Source organism: Dasypus novemcinctus, chromosome 3, assembly GCF_030445035.2.
Source record: "Dasypus novemcinctus isolate mDasNov1 chromosome 3, mDasNov1.1.hap2, whole genome shotgun sequence".
Classification (NCBI taxonomy): Eukaryota; Metazoa; Chordata; class Mammalia; order Cingulata; family Dasypodidae; genus Dasypus; species Dasypus novemcinctus.
The window spans coordinates 151,892,474-151,913,298 of NC_080675.1; the positions used below are offsets into that span (position 1 = coordinate 151,892,474).

The following is a 20,825-nucleotide window of genomic DNA, read 5'->3' on the forward strand; positions in this document are numbered from 1 at the left end:
ATTAATCCATTCCTGTGGTTTTGAACCTATTGTAGGTGGGACCTTTTTATTAGATTCAGTTAAGGACCATTTGGTTAGATTACTGCTGTAAGACATAGCCCAGGGTAGGTCTTAACCTTCTTACTGGTGTCCTTTGTAAATGGAATGAATATGGAGAGACACACAGAGAGAAACCTCTGAGAAGCTGAGAGAGAAAGTCTCAGAAGCAGCAATCAGTGGACCCTAGGGGAGAGAAAACCAGAGGACCAGAGATAAAAACAAAGGAGCAGAGAGAAAGCCAGAAGCTGAAAGCAGTGGGGTCACGAGGAGAAGGCAGAGGGTGGCAGATGCTGCCATTGTCCCCTGCCATGTGACATGAGTCCAGGATTGCCAGCAGCTGGTCTTGGGGGAGAGGGCTTCATGTGATGCCTTGATTTGGACATTTTTTTTGCCTCAGAACTGTAAGCTCTTAGACTAATAAATCCCCTTTGTAAAAGCCAACCCATTTCTAATATATTGCCTTGGCAGCCTTAACAAACTGAACTACTATTTTTTTTCCCCCTTTTTCTGTGGCCTTGAGAGGATGGGGATGTGTGCTAAATAAACCAGGTATCAAATAATTAGTGTGAAATATGTGTAAAATACTAGAATCATTTTAAAACTGACTTTTTAACACTAAATACATTTACCTTCCTTTTTAGAAAATTTTTTTTTTTTTAAAGATTTATTTTTATTTTTTATTTAATTCCCCTCCCCTCCCCCGGTTGTCTGTTCTCTGCGTCTTTTTGCTGCGTCTTGTTTCTTTGTCCGCTTCTGTTGTCGTCAGCGGCACGGGAAGTGTGGGTGGCGCCATTCCTCGGCAGGCTGCTCCCTCCTTCGTGCTGGGAGGCTCTCCTTATGGGCCCACTCCTTGCGCATGGGGCTCCCCTACCCGGGGGACACCCCTGCGTGGCAGGGCACTCCTTGCGTGCATCAGCACTGCGCATGGGCCAGCTCCACACGGGTCAAGGAGGCCCGGGGCTTGAACCGCGGACCTCCCATGTGGTAGACGGACGCCCTAACCACTGGGCCAAAGTCCGTTTCCCTAGAAATTTTTAAAAAATAATTTTATTTTGGTTAGAAAAGTTATTGGTTTACAGAAAAATCATGCAGAAGATACAAATTTCTTATCATATAGCCCCTCCCCTCATTAACACATTGCATTACTGTGCTACCTTGTTGCAATTGATGAAAGATTATTATTATGATTGCACTATTAAATATAGTCCATAGTTTACATTAGGGTTCACTGTTTCTGTTGTATAGTTCTATGGTTTAATAAATTTTTTTTTATTCCAACATATATTTAAAATTCCCTGTATAACAACCTTCAAATATGTAATTCAGTGGTGTTAATTACATCCATACTGTTGTACTAACATTATTACCCTTCATTACCGAATCTTTTCCATCACCCCTGTAGCAGTTTGATATGGTTATGAATTCCAAAAATAAATATTGGTATATGTTTATAATCTGGGCCTGATAAATTATGATTAGGGCTTTGATGGGGCCACATCATTAGGGCACTGAGTCCCCACCCCTTGGTGGGTGGAGACTCACAGATTAAAGGCATGCAAAGGACAGAGTTGAGGGTTTCTGATATTGGGTTTGATGCTGAAGTCTTAAGCTGGAGCCCCAGGAAGTCGGCATGCAGAGGAAAGAGAAGCAAGCCCCGGGAAGAGAGGACCTGAGCCAGGAGAAGAACACAGAATAGAGACGGCTGCTTAGACACAGCAGAAACCCCAGGGAGAGAGACAGAGCCATTCACATAATAGTCTACAGCTGGCCTGTGGAGAGAGGCAAGTCTAGAGAGCCTCATAGTCTACAGCTGACCTTGTGGAGAAAAGAGCTGAGCTGAGTCCAGAGGAACCCAGGGAGCCTGAACCCTCACAGATGTCAGCAGCCATCTTGCTCCAACACGTGGAAATAGACTTTGGTGAGGGAAGTAACTTATGCTTTATGGCCTGGTATCTGTAAGCTCCTACCCCAAATAAATACCCTTTATAAATACCAACCAATTTCTGGTATTTTACATCAGCACCCCTTTGGCTGACTAACACGCTCTAAACAGAAAGTTGGTACCAGTTCCATACCCCTAACTAGGCCATCGTATTGTAGTTACAGATGCTAGGAATTTGCTTATTCTTATTATTTAATATCAGAGAGAGCATGCAATATTTGTCCTTTTGTGTCTGACTTATTTCATTAAACATGCTGTCTTAAGAGTTATTCGATGTTGTCACATGTATCAGAACTTCATTTGTTTTCACAACTGGATAGTATTCCATTGTATGTATAGACCACATATTGTTTGTCCATTTATTGATGGACTTTTGGGTGGCTGTTGTGAATAACATTATAAACATTGGTGAGCTAATACCTTTTGGAGTTCTTCCTATAAATTCTTTTGGGTATATACCTAGAAATGGCATCACTGAGTCATATGGTAATTCTGTACATAACTTTCTAAAGAAGACTGAAATATTTTCCACAGAATCTACACTGTTTTACATTTCCACCAACAATGAATGAGTATTCCCATTTCTTTACCTCCTCTTCAACACTTATTTTCCATTTTTTAATAGTAGCCATTCTGGCATATGTGAAATGGTATATTATAGTTTTGATTTATATTTCCTTAATGGCTAATGATGTTGAACATCTTTTCATGTGCTTTTTGGCCATTTGTATATCTACTCTGGAGAAATATCTATCCAGGTCTTTTACCCATTTAAAAAATTGTGTTATTTGTCTTTGTGTTGATGAGTTATATAGAAGTTCTTTATGTATACTGGATATTATACCATTAACAGATATATAGTTTTCAAGTCTTTTATCCCCTTCTGTAGGTTGTCTTTTTTACTTTAATGATTAAGTTCTTTGATGCAAAAAGTTTTAAATTTTGATGAAGTCCTTTTTTTTCTTTGCTTGCTTGTACTTTTAGTATAAAGTCTAAGAAACTATTGTCTGACACAAGGACCTGAAGATTCTTCCTTATGTTTTTTCTAGGATTTTTAGAGTCGTGATTCTTATATTTAAGTCTTTATTCCATTTTGAATTAGCTTTTGTATATGGTGTGAGGTAGGGGTCCTCCTTCATTCTTTTGCATATGGCTATTTAGTTTCCCCAGTATCATTTTTTGAAAAGACTATTATTAACTGAGTGGACTCCAAATTCTTGTCAAAAATCCTTTGGTCAAAGCTGTGACTGTTTATTTCTGAACTCTCAATTTGATTCTATTGGTCTATATGTCTGTCATTGTGCTAGTACCATGCTGTTTTGATTACTATAGTTTTGTAGTAAGTTTTAAAATTGGAAAGTGTGAGTTCTCCAACTTCATTCTTCTTTTTCAAGATCATTTTGGCTATTTGGAGCCCCCTGCACTTCCATGTAAATTTAATAATTGGCTTTTCCATTTCTGCAAAAAAGGCCATTGGAATTTTGATTGGGATTGTGTAAAATATGTAAATTGCTTGTTGGAGAATTGACATTTTAACAACACTTAGTCTTCCATCCACGGATGTGTAATGACCTCCATTTATTTAGGTATTCTTTGATTTCTTTTAGCTATGTTTTGTAGTTTTCTGCATATAAGTCCTTTACCTACTTGGTTAAATTTCTTCCTAGATATTTGATTCTTTCAGTTGCTATCATAGATGGAATATTTTCTTGATTTCCTCTTCAGATTGTTTACTATAAGTGTATGGAAATACTACTGATTTTTGCTTGTTGATCATGTACTGCACCACTTTGCTGAATTTACTTATTAGCTCTAGGTGCTTTGTTCTGGGTTTGTCTAGATTTTCTATATATAGGATCATATCATCTGCAAATAGTGAAAGTTTTATTTCTTCCTTTCCAATTTGGATGCCTTTTATTATTTTTTTCCTTGCTTATTGCTCTATGAGATATATGTTATTAGGGGAGGTTGTGAACTTAGAAAACAACATGCACAATGTGCAGAATTCCCACACAAAACCCCTCCACCAACACATTACATTGTTGTGGCACATTTATTACATACTATAAGAGAATATCTTCAAACTATTATTACTTATAGTCTATAGCGTACATTTGGTATATTTTTTCCATACCCCCTATTATTAATGCTGAACCTTCCTTGACATTGATGCAAGAATATTACAATATTGCTGTGTGTTATAGTCCATAAGTTACATTAATTGTATTTTCCCTTCCATCTCCGTATTCTTACCACCTTTAATAGTGATGTACATTTGTTCTAGTTCATAGAAGGACATTCTTGCATTTGTACTATCAACCACAATTCTCATCTACCTCTGGGTTCACTGTGTTATTCATTCCCTAGATTATTCTGTAGCTTTCTTTCAGTTGACATGTACATTCCTAGACAACCCCTTTCAACCAAAATCCCACTTTTAAACCAGCAGTGTTAATTATATTTACTATAATGTAGAGTTACCAAGAATTCTATCCATTTCCACACTTTTACAGTCAAGCTAATTAAAAAGTCTGCATAATTAAGCATCAGTACCCCTTCATAAACCTCATCCTAGCTTTTTATTTATTTATTTATTTATTTATTTATTTATTTATTTATTTATTTATTTCTCTCCCCTTCCCCCCTGCCACCCCAGTTGTCTGTTCTCTGTGTCTGCGTCGTCTTTGTCCGCTTCTGTTGTCAGCGGCACGGGAATCTGTTTCTTTTTGTTGCATCATCTTGTTGTGTCATTTCTCTGTGTATGTGGCACCATTCCTGGGCAGGCTGCACTTTCTTTTGCGCTGGGCGGCTCTCCTTACGGGGCACGCTCCTTGTGCGTGGGGTTCCCCTACGCGGAGGACACCCCTGCATGGCAGGGCACTCCTTGCACGCATCAGCACTGGACATGGGCCAGCTGCACATGGGTCAAGGAGGCCCGGGGTTTGAACCGCGGACCCCCCATGTGGTAGACGGATGCCCTAACCACTGGACCAAGTCCACTGCCTCATCCTATCTTCTAGTGAACTATACTCTAGGTTTTAACTCTGTGTGATTCTTCTTCATAATTAGTTCATATTAGTGAGACCAAACAATATTTGTCCTTTTGTGTCTGGCTTATTTCATTCAGCATAATGTCTTCAAGGTTCATCCATATTATGATATGTGACACAATTGCATTTCTTCTTGCAGCTGAATAGTATTCCATCATATTCCAACATTTTGTTTATCCATTCATTACTTGATGGACACTTGGTTTGCTTCCATCTTTTGGCAATTGTGAATAACACTGCTGTGAACATTGGTGTGAAAATGTTTGTGTCACTGTTTTTAGTTCTTCAGGATATATTCCTAGTAGAGGGATTGCCATATCATATGGCAGTTCTGTATTTAGCTTCCTGAGGAGCCACCAAATTGTCTTCCACAGAAGCTGCACCATTTTACATTCCTGCCAAAAGTGAAAGAGTGTTCCTGTTTTTCCACCTCATCTCCAGCACTTGTTTTTTTGTTTTGTTTTGTTTTTCCAATAATGGCCATTTTATGAGGTGTGAGATGATATCTCATTGTAGTTTTGATTTGCATTTCTGTAGTAGCTAGAGATATTGAACATTTTTTTCATGTGCTTTTTGGACATTTGTATTTCCTCTTTGCAGAAATGTCTAAGTCTTTTGCCCATTTTAAAATTGGATTGCTTGCCTTTTATTGTTGAGGTGTATGATCTCTTTATATACTATGGATATCAAACTCTTATCAGACATGTGGTTTCCAAATAGTTTTCTCTCATCGAGTGGGCTGCCTTTTCACCTTCTTTACAGAGTTCTTTGAATCACAAATAATGTTTAAGTTTGAGGAGGTACCATTTATCCATTTTTTTCTTTCATTTTGCTTGCTGTCAGTTTAAGGCTTAAGAATCCACCACTTACCTCCAAGTCTTTTTTTTTTTTAAGTTTTATTTTATTTATTTCTCCCCATGCCTCCATTGTTTTTCACTTGGTGTCTGTTCATTGTGTGCTTGGGAACCAAACCCGGGGCACCACATGTAGGAGGGAGGCACCTAATTGCTTGAGCCAACTCCAGTCCCTGCTTTGCTTTTTTTGGACTCACATCCAAAAGTGAGAGTCCTCCAACTTTTTTCTTCCTTTTGATGTTGTTCTGGCTATTCAAGGCCCCTTATCCTTCCAAATAAATTTGATAGTTGTGTTTTCCATTTATGATTGTGTTGTTTAATTGCCATATATTTGTGAATTTTCCCTTCCTCTGCCTATTGTTGATTTCCAGCTTTATTCCATTATGATTTGAAAAAGTAATTTGTATAATATATCTTGTTAAATTTGAGATCTGCTTTGTGACCCAGAATATGGTCTGTCCTGTAGAAGGATCTATGAGCACTTGAGAAGAATGTCTAGTAGGTCAAGTTCATTTATCATGGTATACAAGCTGTGTTTTTTAAATGATTATCTGTTCAGATGTTCTATCCAATGACGAGAGTGGTATGTTGAAGTCTCCAGCTATTACTGTTGAGACATCTAGTTCTTTCTTCAGTTTTGCCATGTTGCCTCATATGATTTGGTGCCTCCTGCTCAGGTGCATATAAATTTATTATTGTTATTTCTTCCTGGTAAATTGCTCCTTTTATTAATATGTAATACCGTTCCTTGACTCAAGAGCTTTGCTTTTAAAGTCTGTTTCACATGATAAAAGTATAGCTACTCCAGCTTTTTTTTTTTTTTTCCTTCGGTTACTGCATACATGAAATATCTTTTTCTAGCCCCTCACTTTCAGTATATTTGTATCCTTGGGTATGAGATAATTCTCTAGTGTACAGTATATAGATGGCTTATATTTTCTTATCCATTCTTCCAGTCTATGTTTTGATTGGGGAGTTAAATTTGTTAACAGCCAATGTTATTACTCTAAAGGCAGTTCTTATTTCACCCATTTTGACCTTTGGATTTATCTGTCATATCTTGTTTTCACCACTCTTTTTACACTTTTACTTTCTTTTACAGATAATAATCTTCATTTCTAGCCTTTCTCCCTTGTCTTTTTTCTTTTGTCAAGCTATAGCTCTCCCTTTATTATTTCCTGCAAAGCTAGGCTCTTGGTTTCAAACTCTCAGTTTCTCTTTATCTGTGAATAGTCTAAACTCACCGTAATTTTTTTTCATTTTATTTATTTAGTCCTCTTTTTTGAAAGACAGTCTTGCCAAATATAAGATTCTTGGGTGGCAGTTTTTCTCTTGTATTATTTTAAATGATATATTTTAAATAATATGTCACTGCCTTCTTGCCTCCATGTTTTGTAATGAGAAATGAGCATGTAATCTTATTGGGCATCCCTTGTATCTGATTCATCTCTTTTTTCTTGCTGCTCTCAAGATTCTATCTTTATCTTTGGCATTTGACATTCTCATTAGTATGTGTTACAGAGTGGGTCTATTCAAATTTATTTGAATGTGAATACATTGTGTTTTTTGGCAATTTTCTTCCATTATTTCTTCAAATACTCCTTCTGCCTCTCTTCCCTTCTCATCTCCTTGAAGACATGGGATACCCATGGCACATATGTTTGCCCATCTCTTGTAGTCATTTAGTTCCCTGAGACCCTGTTCAATTTTTGCCTTTTCTTTTCTTTATCTGTTCTTTTGTGTGTTCACTTTCAGAGGCCATATATTCAAACTCACTGATCCTTTCTTCTGCTTCCTTAAATATGCTGTTATATGCCTCTAGTGTATTTTTTATTTCATTTATTGTGCCTTTCATTCCTGTAAGATTTGCTTCTATGTATGCTTTCAGATTCTTCTTTGAGCTCACCTATTGTCTTTTTTTAGTTATTTATTTTTTCTACCCCTCCCCCTCCCCCCACCTTGCTGTTTTTGCTGTGTCCCTTTGCTGTATGATCTTCTGTATCTATTTCTCTTTTTGTCTTCTCTTCTCATATTTCTCCTCTAAGATTCACCAGGATTTGATCCTGGGGACCTCTGATGTGGAGAGAGGTTCCTTGTCACTTGTGCCACCTCAGTTCCTGATCTCTGATGCACTTCATCTTGACTCTCCCCTTCATCTCTCTTTTGTTGTGTCATCATCTTACTGCATGACTCACTTGCACAGGCAGTGGCTCACCACATGGGCACTCTGCTAACTGTGCGCACACTCATGTGGGCACTCAGCTTGCTGCGTGGGCACTCAGTTCGCTGCATGGACACTCGGCTCGCTGCACGGGCACATGGCTCGCCACGCTGGCCCTTACTCGGGCACTGGCTCACCATGCAGGCATGCTTTCTCTTTTTCTTTTTTTTACCAGAAGACCCCAGGGATTGAACCCGGGTCCTCCTATATGGTAGGTGGAAATATGGTAGGCAGAAGCTGTATTACTTGAGCCACATCTGCTTGCTCCAGCGTCGTCGTCCTTTTTTTTTTTTAAAGATTTATTTATTTCTCTCTCCTTCCCCCCCACCCTGGTTGTCTGTTCTCTGTGTCCATTGGTTGCATGTTCTTGTTTTTGTCTGCTTCTGTTGTTGTCAGCGGCACGGGAATCTGTGTTTCTTTCTGTTGCGTCATCTTGTTGTGTCAGCTGTCCATGTGGGTGGCGCCATTCCTGGGCAGGCTGCACTTTCTTTCGCGCTGGGCGGCTCTCCTTATGGGGCTCACTCCTTGCGCGTGGGGCTCCCCTACACGGGGGACACCCCTGCGTGGCATTGCACTCTTTGCACGCATCAGCACTGTGCATGGGCCAGCTCCACACGGGTCAAGGAGGCCTGGGGTTTGAACCGTGGATCTCCCATGTGGTAGAAGGATGCCCTAACCACTGGGCCAAGTTCGCTTCCCTCCAGTGTCTTCTTAATACCATTAATCACTTTAGCCATCTCATTGAATTCATTAAGGAGATTTGTTAGAACATCTGTGATTAGTTGTCTCAACTCCTTTGTGTCCTCTGGAGGCTTATCTTGTTCCTTTGACTTTGCCCTATCTTCCTATTTCTTGGTGTGGATTGTAATTTTTTGCTGGTGTCTTAGCGTCTGATTTACTAGATGTATTTATTCTGGTTGCCATTTCTCTCTTTAGTTTATGGCTTTCTATTTGATTGGCTTTGTGCTACAGTCCCTCTTTGATACTTGGAACTTTATAATGGCTTGTGTTTAGCTGATCTGAATTTTTCAACTCTTTCTCATCTGTTTTTTGCCCTTTCTCTCTTCCTGGTTGCATAGTAAGAGCTGAAGATGCAGTTGGTACTGTATGCTGTGAACGCTGAACCTGTCTGCAGCTCCAGGAACTGATGAAGCTTCTTCCACTGTATTAGTCTGCCAAAGGGGTGCTGACGGAAAGTATCAGAAAGCTGTTGGCTTTTCTAAAGTGTGTCTATTTGAGGTAAAAGCTTACGGTTCCAAGGCCATCAAAAGTCTGACTCATGGTACCGTAAGAAAAGCCCCCACCAAAGTCAGCTGCCATATGTTGAGATAAGATGGTGGGTGATCTCTGCCTTGTCTGTTCTTTCCCTCCAGACTTTCTTTTTCTCCTGAGCTCTCTCTTCTGGCATGGGCTTATTTCTTTTTGGACCTTTTATATCGGTCTCAGCTGTTCTGCTCTCTTCCCAAGGTCAACTCCATCAGGCAAATGACTCATTTTTCCCTGGTCCCTAGCCACCCAATCCTTCTGTCATGTGGAAGGATAAAAAGTAACCAAGCTCTCTCTTTCTGTGTGTCTGAATAAGTGTCTGTTTATATTTGACCCAGCAAAGGCAGTGGGAATCAGCACTATTCACACCCCCTGACTTAGTAGAATCAAAAACCCTAATCTTAACAGGTAATCTAATCAAAGACACCTTAGCTGAATTTAATGCAATTAAAGAGTATTACACCCAGAGGAAAAGATTTGTTTACAAACATAATTTTTCTTTTTTTGGAATTCATAAAATAATCACAAATATCACATTCACCTTGCCATAGCCATGTGCAGTAATCCAAGCCATGCAGGCCAAGACCATCTGTAGTTGTCTGGAGAAACTGATGAAGCTTAACATCCCTTTCTCCCCCACTTGGGATGGGAATGGAACTGTAGGTGTGGGCAGCAAACTAAGCCATGCGGGTCAAAACTGACCACATTTCAGGTAGACTGACGAAGCACCAACTTCTCTCCTCCCTTGCCAGGGGTGGGGATGGAGCTCCAGGTGTGCTCCACAATCTAGTCTCTGTAGGCCATAAGCATCTGCTGTTGCTCTGAGCGGCTGAGGGAGTATATCCTTCTGCTCTTTCAGGGGTGGGGATAGAACCACAGGAGTACCCAACAGTTTAGTCTGTGGGTACCAGAAGTGTCCAGAGAAGCTGGGGAAACACTGCCTTCCCTCCTATCCTATTGAGGGGTGGTGATGGAACAGCAAGCATCCAAATCTCCTGTCTGTGTGGGCTGAAAGCTACTACAGTTGCTTGGAGAGGGTGGTACATGTGCCCCCAGCTTCCTCCTGCTGGAGCCTAGGCTAGGGCTGCAGTCCAACCTGGGTGGAAAGAAGCTGGTCCCTACCATTACTGTGATATTCAATCAGCTCTGCTTCCCCCCATGCCAGGGATGGAGTTTAAATTAGTCTGTTTCTGACTTGGACAGATTCAAAATTTAGTTGTTCTTGGGATTAAATTTTAACCAGCTTTATTTACTAATCAGTAGCTGATGTCAGTGACCTACCATTTCTTCCTCCCCCTTTTTTGGGAAATGGAGCTTCTGACTCTAGCCAGGGAATAGCTCCTGAGGTGGCTTGTGCTGCCAGCAAGGATGGGCACTGGCTTCTGTGGTGTGGAGTACTCTACTCATGAATTTTCACTGCAGATGAGCAGTTTCCTCCTCCCGTTCTTCCAAGGCTGTTGCATGATGCTCTTCTGGTCTCCTGCCCCCCGCTCCCCCGCCCCCCCCCCCCAAAAAAAAGCTCTGGGTGATTACTAAGTGCAGTGTAGGGTGAGCTGATTCTTGGAGCTCTTTATTCTGTCTCTATCTTGCCCCTCATTCAGTTGTCTTATTATTTTAAAATTCTCCATTTCATTTCTCTCTGCTCTAATCTTTATTTCCTTCCTTTTAAATTTGGGTTTAATTAGCTCATCTTTTGTATATCACCATGTGTGATGTCTCTGATAAGAGATCTTTCCTTTTTTCTTTTTTAATGTAATTATTTAATGACATGGAAAAATAAACAGGTTATGAAATATGCTGATTATTACAAAGTAAAAGGTAGAGAATAACTTCATTTTGGTTAAAGAAAAGTTAGAAAGTATCAGCATATGTAGAAAAAGCTGGACAGTTAGATACCCAAATATCAATTGTATTTAGTTATTTTCAGTGATTAAAAATTTTTCCTTTTGCTTTTTTGTTTTCTTTGAAATATGGTTCTTTCTGAAACAAACAACACAGGTCACTGGTGGGAAAGTTTTTAAATGCCATGAGTTAGGAGCCCGTCAACCAAGGTCTGATCTCCAGAAGGACAGGTACAGGCTGGTGCCCATGATCAAGCCCAGATGTGGAACATTGTTCTTTTCTTTTTCTGTTGGAGTGCTAATTGTGAGACAGTTTGCCTTACACTTGATGTTCTCAGTGTACTTATATTTCTTGGGACTCTATGAACATTAACTGGCACAATAGCAAAATGATGCTAACAATTTTGGTTTTGAATCGGTATGAAGTAGAACTACCATACTACAAAAATATACTAGAAATCTAGTGCTTCTACAACAGAAAAACCTCTGGCGTTGCTGGTTTTCCCTAACCTCCCTTCATTTTCTGCTTTCACTGCCAATATATTTTTGTGTCATGGATTCTGGAAGAGGTATTTTTTCTAACAAAGACACTAACATTGTTCACTGAGCAATGATTATTAGATGGCCTTGCTATGAGTCTGTTGATACTTGGTCTTTAAATGCTCTGCAGAATCAGAAGGGAGTATCAAAATCCAAACCACCCTGAAATCAACAAATTTGAATGAGTGTCCCATTCTTTTTTTTTTTTAAAGCATGTTTGCAAAGTTACTAAATATAGAACAGAAGGTTACACCTGTTTTGGTGTAAACGAGACTGAAAAAGCCCAGATTTTCTCCCCAAATGGACTACAAAGAATGCTTTATTCAGATAGCAAAGCTGTTTTTGAAAATTGGCACCACCTTTAACTTAGAGTTTTTAAGGTATTTCCCAAAGCACTCTGCCTTTATTTATCTATTAGAATTTTTAAAAAAGATTTATATATTTATTTATCTCCCCCACCCCTAATTGTCTGCTGTCTGTGTGTTTTTCTTGTCATCTCTTTAGGCAGCACTGGGAACCAATTCTGGGTTCCTCCAGAGTGGGAGAGAGGTGTTCAGTCTCTTGTGCCACTTCAGCTCCCTGGTCTGCTGTGTCTCTTATTGTCTCTCCTCCGTGTCTCTTTTTTTTGTGCCATCTTGCTATGCCGTCTCTCTGCACGGGCCAGCTCTCCTGTAAGGGCCATCACTCTGCATGGGCCAGCTCTCCATTCAGGCCAGCTTGCCTTCACCAGGAGGCCCTGGGAACTGAACCTTGGACCTTCTATATGGTAGATGGAAGCCCAGTCACTTGAGCCACACCTGCTTCCCACTCTGTTTTTTTTTTTTTTTTTTAAGATTTTTTATTTATTTCTCTCCCCTTTATACCCCGCCGCCCCAGTTGTCTTCTCTCTCTGTCCATTCGGTGTGTGTTGTTCTGTGACTGCGTCTATCCTTATCAGTGGCACCAGAAATCTGCATTTCTTTTTGTTGTGTCGTCTTGTTGTGTCAGCTCTCCGTGTGTGTGGCGCCATTCTTGGGCAGGCTGTACTTTCTTTCACACTGGGTGGCTCTCCTTTTGGGGCGCACTCCTTGCATGTGGGGCTCCCCTATGTGGGGGTCACCCTGCATGGCACGGTACTCTTTCCTTGCTCGCATCAGCACTGCACATGGGCCAGCTCCACATGGGTCAAGGAGGCCTGGGGTTTGAACTGTGGACCTCCCATGTGGTAAGTGCATACCCTATCCATTGGGTCAAGTCCGCTTCCCTCTCTGTTTTTATATACTGTGGCATTTCCAGGAATGATCAAGAACTGCTATGAAAGTCCAAGAAACAACTAAAACCAAAAACAATAAATCAAGATTGTTTTCTGCACTGCTGCCTCCTCTCTAGTATACTCTCATCCCTACATTTTATAGTGAGTTAGTACAACCATCTTTGCTATAAAAATTTTCAGATACCAAGGTACACAAAGAATTCTGTTAACAGCAATGACATAAATTTTGGGGAAAAAAATTTAAATTAAAATTTTGTATTATGACAACAAAGACCAAAATATCCCTTGCTTTGCCCTTGGGCAACCAAGAAAAATTAAACTATTTTATAACCAAAAATAAAAAAAGAGATTTACTTGATGCTTGTGACCCACATTAAATATTAGATCAGTCCAAATCATAGCAATAAGTTTGTTGTTTGTTACAGCAAGGAAAAACAGTCCATTTCAGTACAAAGTTACTCAGGATGAAAGGAAGGTGTGTCTTCAGTGAGAGAACTGCCTGTTGTCAAATGCCCTCTTGCTACTGCATTTTAAGATTTTGGACTTTTCAATGTTGTTGGCTTTCTGGTAGCCACATCTGCCACCTTCTTCTCTCCTTTTTAATGTTTGCTGTCATTGGTATTCATGTTCAGATAAAAAAAGTAGGCACTCTGAAACTGTATGACAGAGCAACCTGAGGCACATTTATTAACATTATAGATTTCTCTAAGAGAATGGGAATCATGTTCAAATGTATGACTTATATGTTTCCTCTGCTGACTTATGAAGGAAGTAGTTCTTTTCAGTTTCTCAGGCTGAGACTGAATATCAGGAATTTTGGACTGGGAAACTCAAATTCATGTAATGGATCCTTGATTGCTTCAAGTAATGAAGGAAACCCATTTCTGGGTGCAAAATGAACAAGGCATGCCCCCCTCCATTTAGGCCTCTGTTCTACTTACATGATGATTATATTCCTTTGGGTCATCTGGAGGGTTATACTGAACAATCCAGTTGGCTTCAGGAATATCTAGCCCTGGAGCTGCCACCCATGCAACAAAATCCCTGAGTCTGCACTGCAGAACTGCAAGAAGGTAGTTGTCTGCTTTTTTTGCTTCTGTTTTCCATGCATAGCCAAGACAGGCAAATCACTGTAGTTCTGCAACTCATAACGGTATTTCCTGGACTCACAGTATTAAAAGAACACCATTTTTTTTCTTTTCGCTCTTCTTAAGGATTGTAAAGAGCAGAAGGAATCTCTCTTCAGAGAGACAAACAACATATCCTGCTCGAGACCGTTGTCTGCTGTTACATTAGTTTTATCATCATCAATGCCAACATACAATGGCTCCTTTTTCAGAGAAATTCCTGCCAGGTCTTCAACTCTTCAAGTTTGCGTAGCAGAAAAGAGCATGGTTTGCCTGTGTATTGGCAGAAGTTTAATAATTTGTTTTAATTCCTTTTCAAACCCAATGTCCAAGAAATGGTCAGCCTCATCAATATCCAAACACAGTATTTAAACCCTGGGGTATTTTGCATAAGGTCTAGGAGTCAACTTGGTGTGGCCACAATGATGTTGATGCCGTTATCAAGTTTCTTGGCTTCAGCAGATGTGTTACTACTACCCATTATCAACCCACATGTGTTGACTTGTTGAGTCATTAGCTTCTTAAGCATACCAAAAGTCTGTATGGTCAGTTGCCTAGCAGGTGAGAGAATAAGAACTCCTTTTCCTGGGCATGATTTTTACCTTAACAATGAGTTGAACAGTAGGGACGAGAAATGCCAGGGTTTTGCCACTGCCTGTTTTTGCAGCAAGTAGAATAGCTCTGCCTTTCAGAAGTGGCTGGATACTTTTATGTTGAATTTCAGTCATGTTCCTAAATCCGATTCCTTTTATCACCTTCAGAGTGTTTTCATTGACAGTATTAGTTAGGGATGCAAGTGAGGCATCTTCAACAGCTCCTATCAGTCCCAGGCTTCTCCACACTATTTTCTGTTCAGGAGCTCTGGCACCATCTTCTTCAGTCTTCTTCTTGGTTTTTGCTTTTTTTTTTGCATCAGTCCCAACATTTTCTGCCATTTTTCTCTTATTTTTCTTTTTTTGACTCTGATTTGGGTGCTCTTTTGCTGCTTTCCCATTGTTTAATATGGTAGATATTTTTGGAGATTTAAAAACGTTAACGTATTTTTCACTGTTTCATTAGACGTCTCCATTTTGGACTACTGACATCCATATTCTGTTGTAGGGACTTTTTAACTTTTCCAGCTTCTACAGTTTCTCCAGATGCAACTCCATTTTGGGTTTCTGATAGCCTTACATTTGAGGTCCTCCATAGCTTTAGGTTTTGCTGCCACAGTTTTAGGTTCCCCTTCTTGATCTTCTTGTGCATGAGTTTCATCAATAGGTGAGACATGTTGTCGGCAGAGTGCCTTCACTGCAGTGCAGCAATGGGGTTCCTCTGCTTGCAGGGCTGATGTCACTTTCTTCTGGGGAGCACATCACTCCTTTATAATTTAACATTTAGTGCTAAAAATTACCCTCTCAGGGAAGCGGACTTGGCCCAATGGATAGGGCGTCCACCTACCACATGGGAGGTCTGCATTCAAACTCTGGCCCTCTTTGACCCATGTGGAGCTGGCTCATGTGCAGTGCTGATGCATGCAAGGAGGGCATAGGGGAGCCCCACGCACAAGGAGTGCACCCCATAAGGAGGGCCGCCCAGTACAAAAGAAAGTGCAGACTGCCCAGGAGTGGTGCTGCACACACGGAGAGCTGACATTCCCGGTGCCACTGATAAGGATAGAAGTGGTCACAGAAGAACACACAGTGAATGGACACAGAGAGCAGACAACTGGGGGGGAGGGGAGAGAAATAAAGAAATAAATCTTTAAAAAAATTACCCTCTCTGTACTGCTTTTGCTGTATCACATAAGTTTTGGTATGTTAGATTTTCATTTTCCTTTGCCTCTAGATATTTCCTAATTTCCCTTGTGATTTCTTCTTTGCCCCATTGATTGTGTAAGAATGTATTGTTCATTTTGCACATATTTGTGTATTTTCCAGTTCCCCCTATTATTGGTTTCTAGCTTTATTCCATTGTGGTTGTTGAACATACATTGTCTAATTTTAGGTGCATATATGTTTATAATTGTTATGTCTTCTTGTTGAATTGATCCCTTTCTCAGTATATAGTGACCTTTTTTGTCCTTAAGTCTGTTTTATCTATTCAGGTATAGCCATCTTACCTCTCTTTTTTCACTCTTTGCATAGTATATATTTTTCCATCCTTTTACTTTTAGCCTACTTGTGTCTTTGAATTTAATGTCTCTTATAAACAACATGTTATTGGGTCATGTTTTTTTTTTTTTAAAACCCATTCTATTTCTTTTGCATTGGAGAGTTTAAATTATTTACATTTAAAGTAACTACCAATACTATAGGACTTTCTTTTGTCATTGTAAGTCTTTTGTCCCTCAGTTCTTGTGTTAATGCCTACTTTCATGTTTATTAGATTTCTTTTGTACAGTACCATTTTGTGTTCCTTCTGTTTCTATATATGTTTTTCATGTATATAGTCTGTTGATAATGTTAAGTTACAGTGAGTGATTTTTATTTTTTAGGAGGTACCGGCGGCGAACCCAGGACCTTGTACATGGGAAGCAGGTGCTCAATCACTTGAGCTACATTCACTCCCCTCCCATTATTTTTGAAAGACAGCCTCACCAGATATAAAATTCTTGTTTGGCAATTGTTTTCTTTCAGCATTTTAAAATTTTTTTCTACTGCCTTTTTACCTTCCTGGTTTCTGATGAGAAATTGGCAGTTAATCTTACCGAGACTCCCTTGTACATGTGACTTTTCTCTTGATGTTTTCAGAACTCTTTCCTTGTCCTTGGCTTTTAACAGTTTGACTGCTATATTTCTGGGTAAGATTCCTCTCAAGTTTATCCTGTTTGGTATTTGTTGGTCTTCTTAAATGTGAATATTCATGATTTCATTAAATTTGGGAAGTTTTCTGTGATTGTTTCTTTGTATTTTCCTTTTGTCCCTTTCTTTCTTCTGAGACTCCCGTGATGAATATATTGACATGTTTGATGGTGTCTCACAGGTCTCTTAGGCTGTGTTTATTTTTTAAACTCATTTTTCTGATAATTTATTCTGAATAATTCAGTTCATGAATTGAATGGTTCATTCTGAGTCATTTTAATTGTTTTGTCTTCAAGGTTATTAACCCTTTCTTTTGTCACCTCTGATCTGCAGCTGAAACTCTCCAGAGCATTTTTCATGCAGTTATTGTGGTCTTCAACTCCAGCATTTCCTTTTGGTTTCTTGAAAAAAGTCTGTCTCTTTACAGAGATTCTAATATTGTTCATTCTTTTCTTAAATGTATTTGATAGTATTTAGTTTTTTTCTCTGTGTTTGTTTTCCTTTATCTCCTTTGGATATTGGAATATTGAGGATTTTTTTTCTTAGGAGGTACCAGAGATTGAACCCAGGACCTTGTACATGGGAAGCATGTGCTCAAGCACTGAGCTACATCAGCTATCTGAGGATCTGTTTTAAGATTTTATCTTTATTTATTTCTCTCCCCTTCCCCGCCTCCCCCCCACCCAGTTGTCTGTTCTCTGTGTCCATTCGCTGTGTTCCTCTGTGCCCGCTTGTATTCTTGTCAGCGGCACCAGCATTCTGTTTCTCTTTTTGTTGTGTCATCTTGCTGCGTCAGCTCTCTGTGTGTGCGGTGCTACCCTGGGCAGGTTGCACTTTCTTCGTGTTGGGCGGCTCTCCTTACAGGGTGCACTCCTTGCATGTGGGGCTCACCTATGTGGGGGACACCCCTGCGTGGCATGACATTCCTTGTGTGCATCAGCACTGTGTGTGGGCCAGCTCTTCACATGGGTTAGAAGGCCCTGGGTTTGAACCTTGGACTTCCCATGCGGTAGGCAGATGCTCTATCTGTTGAGCCAAATCTGCTTCCCATGAGGATCTTTTTTAAAAAGTCTTTGTCTAGCTGGGCCCTGAGTGTCAGCAGAGTTATAACACCTACTCTCTGGTTCGTTGGACTTAAAAGATCAGCTAACAGGGAGGTGAGGATGGTCAACCGCTACAACAGGGAACTCAGAGAGTCTACAACTGAAAGCAGGAGAATTCCATCCATCAGCCATGTGGGATCTAAGACCCCTCTTGAGTTAGAGGTGGAGTGGACATTGCCATCCCCAGGTCTTGAGGATGGAGGAATAAAATATGGGTTAGAGTGGACTTACTGGTATTCTGCTGTGGAATTATTGCGACTCTAGCAATGGAAGAAATTGTATCATTGATGTGGAGACAGTGGCCATGGGAGTTGCTGAGGGCAGGGAGAGGGAAGAAGAGATGTGATATGGGGGCATTTTGGGACTTGGAGTTGTCCTCAGTGATATTGCATCGACAGATGCAGGACATTATATATCCTGCCATAACCCACTGAATGGAGTAGTAGAGAGTGTAAGCTACAATGTAAACTATAATCCATGCTGTGTAGCAGTACTTCAAAATGTATTCATCAAATATAATGAATGTGCCACACTATTGAAAGAGTTTGGTGATGTAGGAGGAGTGGCCGGGGCAGGGGGGCTAGGGGGCTAGGGAGTAGGGGGAAATGGGATCCTCTTATATTTTTTAATGTAACATTTTATATGATCTATATATCTTTAAAATTTTTTTAAAAAATCCAAAAAGGTCTGTCTAGTATGCCCACATCTTCTTTGTTGATGGTTTCTGGATTTTTATATTGTTCTTTTGGATAGACCATCATTTTCTGTTTGTTTTATAATATTTTGTTGCACACTGTACAGTTTAGTATTTTAAATTGTTAATACTGTGGGATTTAAGCCCTGTGTTGAATGGTTCTTTAAATTTGTATCGAGCTAATGATATGACAGAGATTTCTTTGAGTGCCATGAGGTAAGAAAAGCAAACTAACATAAAAATATTCTTTCATACTCTTTGCAAATTGGTTGTGTGGTTGGTACTACCCTTCAGAGTTTAGGAAGACCAGCCTGAGGAGAATTTAAAGTGCAGGCTTTGTCCTTTGCTTGTGCTTGCTCTTGGCCTTAGGAATTACCCTGCTTACTGGAATTGGAATGACCCCTCTAATCCCTATAAAATAGACTTTGTCTCTATCCAGAGTGCGCTATTGTCTGACTAGCAGGTAATCCTCAACCCCAGACTACTTTGACTTAATTGTTTCTTACACTGGTTTAGCTATCTGTAAGCTGCTTTTTCCTGTAGAGTAAATTCTGGGACTGTGAACCTGAGATGAGTTTCCTGGTTCAGTTTTTCAGGCTGCCACCAGATAGATTGGCTTACACATACAGGCTCCCCAGTATGCTCTTAGGGGTTATTCTGTTCACTCTGGAAGGGTACCACAATGGGAGTGCAGACTGGCTGCATACCACTCTGGGGTAGAGATGAAGGACAGCTGAGCAAGGGCACTAGGGAATATCTCCTACCGTTTTGAAAGTTTTGTTTTCTTGATTTGACCCTCACCCAGTTAGTGCGACCCTTTTTCTGTTTGTCAGAGTTTTGAGTAAGATGGCTTAACCAGTTTTTTCTAGTTGTTCAAAGATTCTGTGGAGGAGTGACACCCAGGAGAAGGTCTTGTTTGACTGGAGGCCTTCTGATCCTTTGGTTTTGAAGGCATGTTTAGATTTTTTTAAGGTCATATTGAAATGTATTTTAGGATCACCAACTTGAATCTTAGTGTCTATTTTACAGTAGTATAAGAATAAACCTTGTAACTTAAGTTTACCAGATGTTTGGATTCTAGAAAAATGGAAATCCTCTAGGATATTTTATACAAAATTTCTGAATAACTGTGGTCTTAAAGTTTTTATCATTTGTTTTGGGTTATTCCTGAAACAACTCTTTCATCATTCTTTTGCTTAAACACTACTAGTGGTCCCCCATTATTCCCCCACTTCACCCTATCCTGCCCTCCCCACTAGAAGATATAAAAACAATTTAGCTCAACATCTAAAGCTCTCTATGACTTAGTCTTATCCAGTTTTTTTCCTGCTCAACATAAACCTCTTTGAGCCCTGTTATTTTATTACTCATGTATTCCTGTATCTTGGCTATCCTTACCTTCATGCTTTGCTCACATTTTTCCTCTGCTTTGGATAAGCATACCTACTCTTTTCCATCTTATCAGATCCTTTTATTTTTGACCTGAGTCCCACCTCCACTGAATTTCCATCATATTGTCTATTTTCTTCACTTTATATTGTCTTTAGTTTTTAGTTAACCTTTTCTGTATTAGAATTTCTGCATAAGAATTGGTCTATGGCCAAAATTTCTGTATTTCTGTGTTTGAATTTGTCAGTGACTGGAGCTGTCTGGTTAGACTGTCCATTTTTCTACCCTTTCCTTTCCATTTCAGGTAGATATTCTGCAAACCCAAGACTAGGGATACCAATGAAAGAAGCATGTAGTGGCTCACTCTCTGAAGCCAAGGCTTGTGTTTTTATTTTTATATTGACTTTGTTGGTGTATGTCTAATATAACTGTTCAGACTCTCTCAGTTCAGATACCAGTCAACAAGATTCTACCTCCACCACCACCCCCAGTTTCCATTTTCTTTGACTGTTAAAAAATATTCCAAAATATGAAATTAATATGTACTTAGCGTAAAAATTCACACAATATCGAAGTGTAAAGTTAAAGTTTCCCCCTTATCCCTTTAAAATTGCATTTCCCAGTGCTAATCACTGTTCATAGTTTGCCGTATATTCTTTGAGACTATTTCCTATGCAAAAACAAAGGTATATATTTATATGTATTAGGAATTTTTAAAAAGCAG

The 20,825-nt window shown here is 39.8% G+C and overlaps 1 protein-coding gene and 1 pseudogene across 4 annotated transcripts in view; one reads left to right on the forward strand and one right to left on the reverse strand.

Annotated features, from left to right (window-relative positions):
* SCAPER (S-phase cyclin A associated protein in the ER) overlaps positions 1-20,825 on the forward strand; it is a 616,772-nt gene that overhangs the window by 69,489 nt on the left and 526,458 nt on the right. The window lies entirely within an intron of this gene.
* LOC139438220 (ATP-dependent RNA helicase DDX18 pseudogene) lies at positions 13,489-15,067 on the reverse strand (annotated as a pseudogene).